General features: G+C 34.1%; 1 non-coding gene across 1 annotated transcript; it reads left to right on the forward strand.

Annotated features, from left to right (window-relative positions):
* Positions 1-6,172: 6,172 nt before the first annotated feature.
* On the forward strand, positions 6,173-6,244 carry TRNAH-GUG (transfer RNA histidin (anticodon GUG)). The gene has a single exon. It is a non-coding gene; the product is annotated as a tRNA-His (tRNA).

Here is a 6,244-nt window from a genome sequence, read left to right on the forward strand (position 1 = left end):
GCGACAGTTCGATTGAATGTAGCTTAGGTTCCCAAACTTTGTTTTTGTGTACAGATTATTAATTTAGCATTGAATAACTTAAGGTTTAGAATTCAGGACTCATGAGTGATAGTGGTGGTTGACGACATGTGGTGACGAATAATGGCGTAATTGTTAGACAACGATGGCCAACTGACTGTTGTGATAATAGTGTTGGTCATAATGATTGTAAACGGTAGTCAGTAATTGTGACGACCAACTATAGTGATTATGCTGGTGAGTGGTAGTAGTTGATAATGGTGAACGACAACAATAAAAATGGATGGAATAGCAGTGCAATACTATATTTGTAAAAAACTTTGAACTGACAACAACTAAATAATTTTAAGACTTTGTAACAAATTTTAATCAGTACGATATATTCAGGCTCAACATATAATTATAAAAAATATATATAAAACATAAACACAATTACTGATAGATCAGAGCTTAAAAATAAACGTACTAAATATTTGAGATCCAGATTAAAATTCAGACATTTATTGGGTGCAAACAAATATGGTCTTATATTCAATCATTATCATATTCGCTGCAAAGATAGACACTATTATTAACTTGAGTTAAATAATTTTCTTAGTTCAACTTTTTTAGCACTCCTTAAATACCGTAAAAAATTGATGGATGACCAATTTTTGAGCAAATAATTAAAATTTAGCTACCATTTCGAATATAACTGAAAAGTAATCACTTTTTAATGCGTAATGAATTTGAACAAAAATACCTATAGTTAAAACACGAAATAACGTTAACACACAATGCTTGAGTTTGAAGCTTTTACAAGTAAAACTCCGGCATAATTTGTTGGAGTTTCAATCTCCATGAATCGTACTTTTATTAGCTCAAACGTTCACAATTTATGTGTGAACACTTGTTGGAGTTTTAAAACTCCATGAACAATTCACGAACTTCAAACTTTAAATATAATCAATAGAGTTCAAACTGATAAATATCCAAACTTAGATAAATATTTTTTGATTTTTTTCCCCGTATTTTACCTAAGGATATTTTATCAGAATTTTATTACTAAAAAGTAACTAAATATTGCATAATCTTGATATGTTGATTAAAACTTAACTAACAATCCAAAAAAAAATGGCTATTTGACGGTTTCACCCTTAAACACGTTTGCTTATATAAGTTTACCTAATTTTTCAGCTAAGTAAGCACAATAATGAAAAAGAAAAGAATGTGCGAAATCTACAAGAATACAACTAGCAGCTACGGGGTAGAAGTTACACGTGATGCTTATTGGGACAAGACACTATTATCCCCCAAACTTTAACCGCAGTTATTAGGACACATTTTACCTCTCAGAGGTACTATTACCCCCAATTTTTTTTTTTAAATGGAATAGTTATCATTCTGAAACTGAATATCAATTTTCTTACGGGAAAGTGACATACACTCCTTGCCACATGTATATTTATTTGTTTTCTATTTGTTTTTAACTCTTTCGCTTACGTGGCAATTTTTAAAAAAATTGAAAAACCAAAACTTTATTTTAAAAAATGAAAAATGGAGAAAACTTTTTTTTTTTTTTAAAGAATGTCTTAAAAAATCTAGATTTTCATGATTACAATATTCTAGGACACTTTTATTTTTCAAATAAAATGGATTATTTTTAAAAAAAAATATGGAAAAAGAGTTTTTTCTTGTCAAAATGTGAAAAAAAACTGAAGTTTTACAAAAAATTGGAAAAACTAATTATTTTTTTAAAATGTGGAAAACTCATTTTTTAAAACTAAATCTGGAAAACTAATTTTTTTCATATAAAGATAAAATAATCAGTTTTCCACATTTAAAAAAAAAATCAGTTTGAAAAAAAAACTTTAAGCTTTAATGGTAATTAATTTGGTGTAATTAAATGTGAAGTACCCAATTAAAAAATGACACGTGTCAGATTTTATGTTTCTCACTCTCCTAAACAGAGTGAAATACACTGACTTGTCACATTAGCGCTTAGGGTGGTAATTATTTCGTTTTAAGAAAAATTACGAGGTTAATAAGACTCCTAAAAAAGTAAAATGTGTCGTAGCAACTTTGGCTAAAATTATCCCACGTCTATAAGGCTCGGTATCTTTCCGTATAGGAATGGGCTAATGGATAGGAGAGGATGGGCTTTTATGGATGCGACAGACTGACCGACTCAAATAGCCTGGTAAGGTTATTCTTTCTATTTTGTCCCTGCTTTAAGAAGTTTTACAAAAATAGCTTAAGCCCTTTATAATAAGTTCCTGGCAAATTTTACCCTACAAAATTAGTCTAAAATTTGGTCATAAGTTTCTCTACAAGTGATTTAGTTTGTTTTACAACTTTAGCCAAGTGATCTAAATTAGTTCCACAAATTTGGTTATCTCTAGAGGTGATAAAATTAGCCTATGAAAGCATAACTCGCCCAACCGTCAAGTTTGGGCAGGTTATTGACCTGTCCATTTATTAGTTCAACCCATTTTAACCCAATAAAAATTGGTTGATATATAGCCCAAATTGACTCATGAAAAATGTTGTCAAAATATTTTCAAAAAAATATTTTTTTATTTGATATGTTATATAAAGTCTTAATAATAAAAAAAAAACTTATAAGATACTAAAAATTATAAAAGAACATATAAAGCATAAAACTTAGTAATAAATGGGAAGGTTGGATTGGGATGTGCATTCTAATCCATTTCAGCCCAACTCATTTCATCCCAAGTATTGACCTACCTATTTGTTGACTCAACCCATTTTGACTCGCCCAAATTCAGCCATACCCGTCCATTTGACACGTCTAGTTATCTCATATCCAGCAACTTCACTGCTTACCTGTAACACCTCGTAGCTTTGGGCTAAGGTTTGACTCGTAAGACGATAATATAATGTAACCAATATGAGGATTTTATAAAGTGTTTTGAAAATTAATCAAGTCACAAGAATAGTCTTTGGACAAAGCAAAGTCAGAAGCCTTTCTATGGAGGATGTTTTCAAATGAGTTTGTAGAAGGTCTTACTTCCAGCGACCATAACCCCTTTATTATTTGGGAATTTGGGAAAACCTCTTCGATGAAAGTTGTAGCCCTTTGAAATAGCTTTCCAACGGTATGTTATGGGTCTTGAACAGAGCTATGTACAAGAAGTTAGGACTATTTTACCGAACACTGTGCAGAACCGACACATGTCGCTTGTGATGGCGCGTGCGATGGCCTCGGGTCGCGGGCTGATCCCACAAAAACACCCTCTCTGAAAATTGACCTGCAGGGGGTCGCGCGATGCACGTGCGTCGCGGACCCAACGCATAAAAGGTCGGGTTTCGGGTCAAAAGTCGGGTTCACGCGTTTTAAGTTATATTTAAGATTTGGGGTTTATTTACCCAACACCCCATTCATGAAAAATCACCCTAAATTCATAGAAAACAAGTCCCAAACCTCAAGAACCTTCCAAGGTAAGTTTTATCATGATTCTAGGTTGAATTCAAGTCCCTAATACCTTTCTAACTTGAGTAAACCCTTATAATCCATAAAGTTATGATTGGAACATTATTGTTAGACGTGGAAACCCTAGAACCCGAATTCAAGAGGATTGGATTTCAAAAAGGTAATGTTTCTACTCTCTAATTATTTATAGTTGTAAATTGATGAGTTCTTGGGAGAATAGTAAATGGGTTTGATAAAGAGAATTATATGAACTATGCTAGAGTTTTTGGATTGTTGTATTCATGTGGGTGATCAAGAATGATGTTAATTACATCTAATTGAGATTGTAGAATCAACTAGAAGTAATAAAATGGGGATTGGGTGAAGAAAACACCATTAATGAAGGTTGTGGAGCTTCATGCCCACCAAATGTTTGATAAAATGCTTTGATGATCAAAGCATGGATATTGTTGCTAATATGGGATCCCTATGACCTGTATTGCTATAGATTAAAGTTGAAGGGATTGAAGGACATTGTGATACACTCAAAAGCAGGAAGTCAAGGTATGTAGGCGCTATCCACGTGTGGGAGCATCCTTGTTCTTCCCCATGTTTCAGTATTCAATAATTACACACCAAGTTTTAGGATTCTAGGTATATTCATGATAAACCCTAGACACTTGAACCATGATGTATATTCTATGGTCAGTTACAATTCCGTTTGATTAGTCTTAATTTATTGTTTTGGTGATTGAGACCCAGTCCGTAATCTATGAAAACCTATAACTTGCATCCCATGGGTTCTATAACACAAGGTATGAGATATTTTGCTTATTTCCGTGAAAAGCTTGTATATATGCATTTATTGTCATGTCTTCATTTACCCATGTTCATGTCAAGACTCAGAAATCACGTCTTCAGTTATTTTCATGTTCGGGAGTTGTATTAATACCGAGAAGGCTCAGATAGCCTGAAACTACGTATGCCAACGTAGGATAAGGATCGCTCCGCCCAGTTAGGACGATTCCTTCATGTTTTCCCCATTGAGGGATTTTGGATCCATTCATGTCATGTTCATGTCTCGTGCCCCGTCAAGGTACGAGATGGCTTAGCTGATCGGGCCGAGATCATACTCCACATTTCTCCCCATGGTGGTTCATGTCGGTATTACAGATTATTTCATGCTTACAGTACTCATGTTTATGTGCAGTTTCAGTATTCAGTTTCAGTTTCAATTTCATGTTTATGTATCATGTGCCTGCTATTTCTCTCATGTGTTTACATACTACTAGTACATTCAAAGTACTGACGTCCCCGTTTATTTGCCTTGGGGGCCTGCATTTCACGATGCAGGTACTGACTTACAGGATGACGCACCTGCTCAGTAAGCCAGCTCTCGTATCAGCTTTTGGGTGAGCCCCATTCTCTTCGGGGTTTAGTCAGTTGTTTACTTTATGTCATTGATGCATTAAAGGTATGCTGGAGGCCTTGTCCCAGCAAGTACGTTTTATGTTCAGAATCATGCTAGAGGTTCCATAACTAGACAAGTCAGTTGGGTCATGTTAGACTTTCAGAGTCGGTTAGCCATTTTGGCTCAATTATGGTATTATCCGCGCTCTTGTTTTTAAACAAGTATTTTATAATTACTATGACTTCTTATGTTTTCTTAAAGCCCATCATGTTTCATATTATATTTCCGCTCATGTATGCCTCATGATGATTCAACAAGCCATATGGTTCGCTCGGTCACATGCAGTCAGGCACCAAGTGCCGTGTTACGCCCAGGCCATGGTTCGGGGCGTGACATTACCATAACGAAATGAAGAAAGACACAAATTAGGATCAAAGCGTAGTGCAACTAAACTTCAAATCAAAAAGAGAGAAAAAAGGTAGAAGAAGAAGTAGGAATAAGATGAATGACGAGGAGGAGGAAGAAGAAATGCTTGAAAGAGTTATTGAGAAGAGAATAAAACATAAAGGGTACCTCAAAAAAGGACATACCGAGATATTTGGTAGTCATGATTTTGATGGATCGATGAGTCAAAACAGAAGAAAAAAACGACTTGAGCTGTTGACATATTTCTTACATCTCCAATCACATAGTTCACGTGATATAAAAAATGGAGAACATTTTGAAATTGAACTAGAGATTGACATATAAAGGAAGTTTTAGTGGTGATCTAAGTTAAGAAATTGACGTTGGAATAACCCTAACTTGAAATTATGAGAAACTCATTTTGTAGCTATTTAATATAATTTTGATATCACCATTTTAATGGCTCAAACACATACACTCAGCATGATAATATTTGAGACTTGTCTATTTGTGAATAACACTAGAAAAAAGATGAACGATTCTATGATTAAAAACATTTCTTTTACTTCTCAAATTTAATCAAGCATCTAATATAATTAGAACTCATAAGGGATGCTTTATAGCTAAAATCATAAAAACATATGTTCTTAGTACTAATTGCATAAATCAATATGTCAAGTGTTTTTTTGTTTGATAATTACCCAATATATCAACATTTTTGTTAGTTAGAGACCATGTTGCTCGGACTCTAAAAAAATATTGACGTATGTGTGTCGGATCCTCAAAAAGTAAATTTTTGAAGGATCCAACACTGGTGCAGAAGCATTGGTGGAGAGTTCGAGTAACATAGGTTTAAGAACTTTGTCCCAACTTTGCGTTTGCTTTTTGAACTCAAAACAAATCTACTAAGGAAAGAACAACGTCAAGTGGCTGTAGTTTAGTGGTGAGAATTTCACGTTGTGGCCGTGGAGACCTGGGCTCGAATCCCAGCAGCCACA

This window comes from Lycium barbarum, chromosome 1 (genome assembly GCF_019175385.1).
Source record: "Lycium barbarum isolate Lr01 chromosome 1, ASM1917538v2, whole genome shotgun sequence".
NCBI lineage: Eukaryota > Viridiplantae > Streptophyta > Magnoliopsida > Solanales > Solanaceae > Lycium > Lycium barbarum.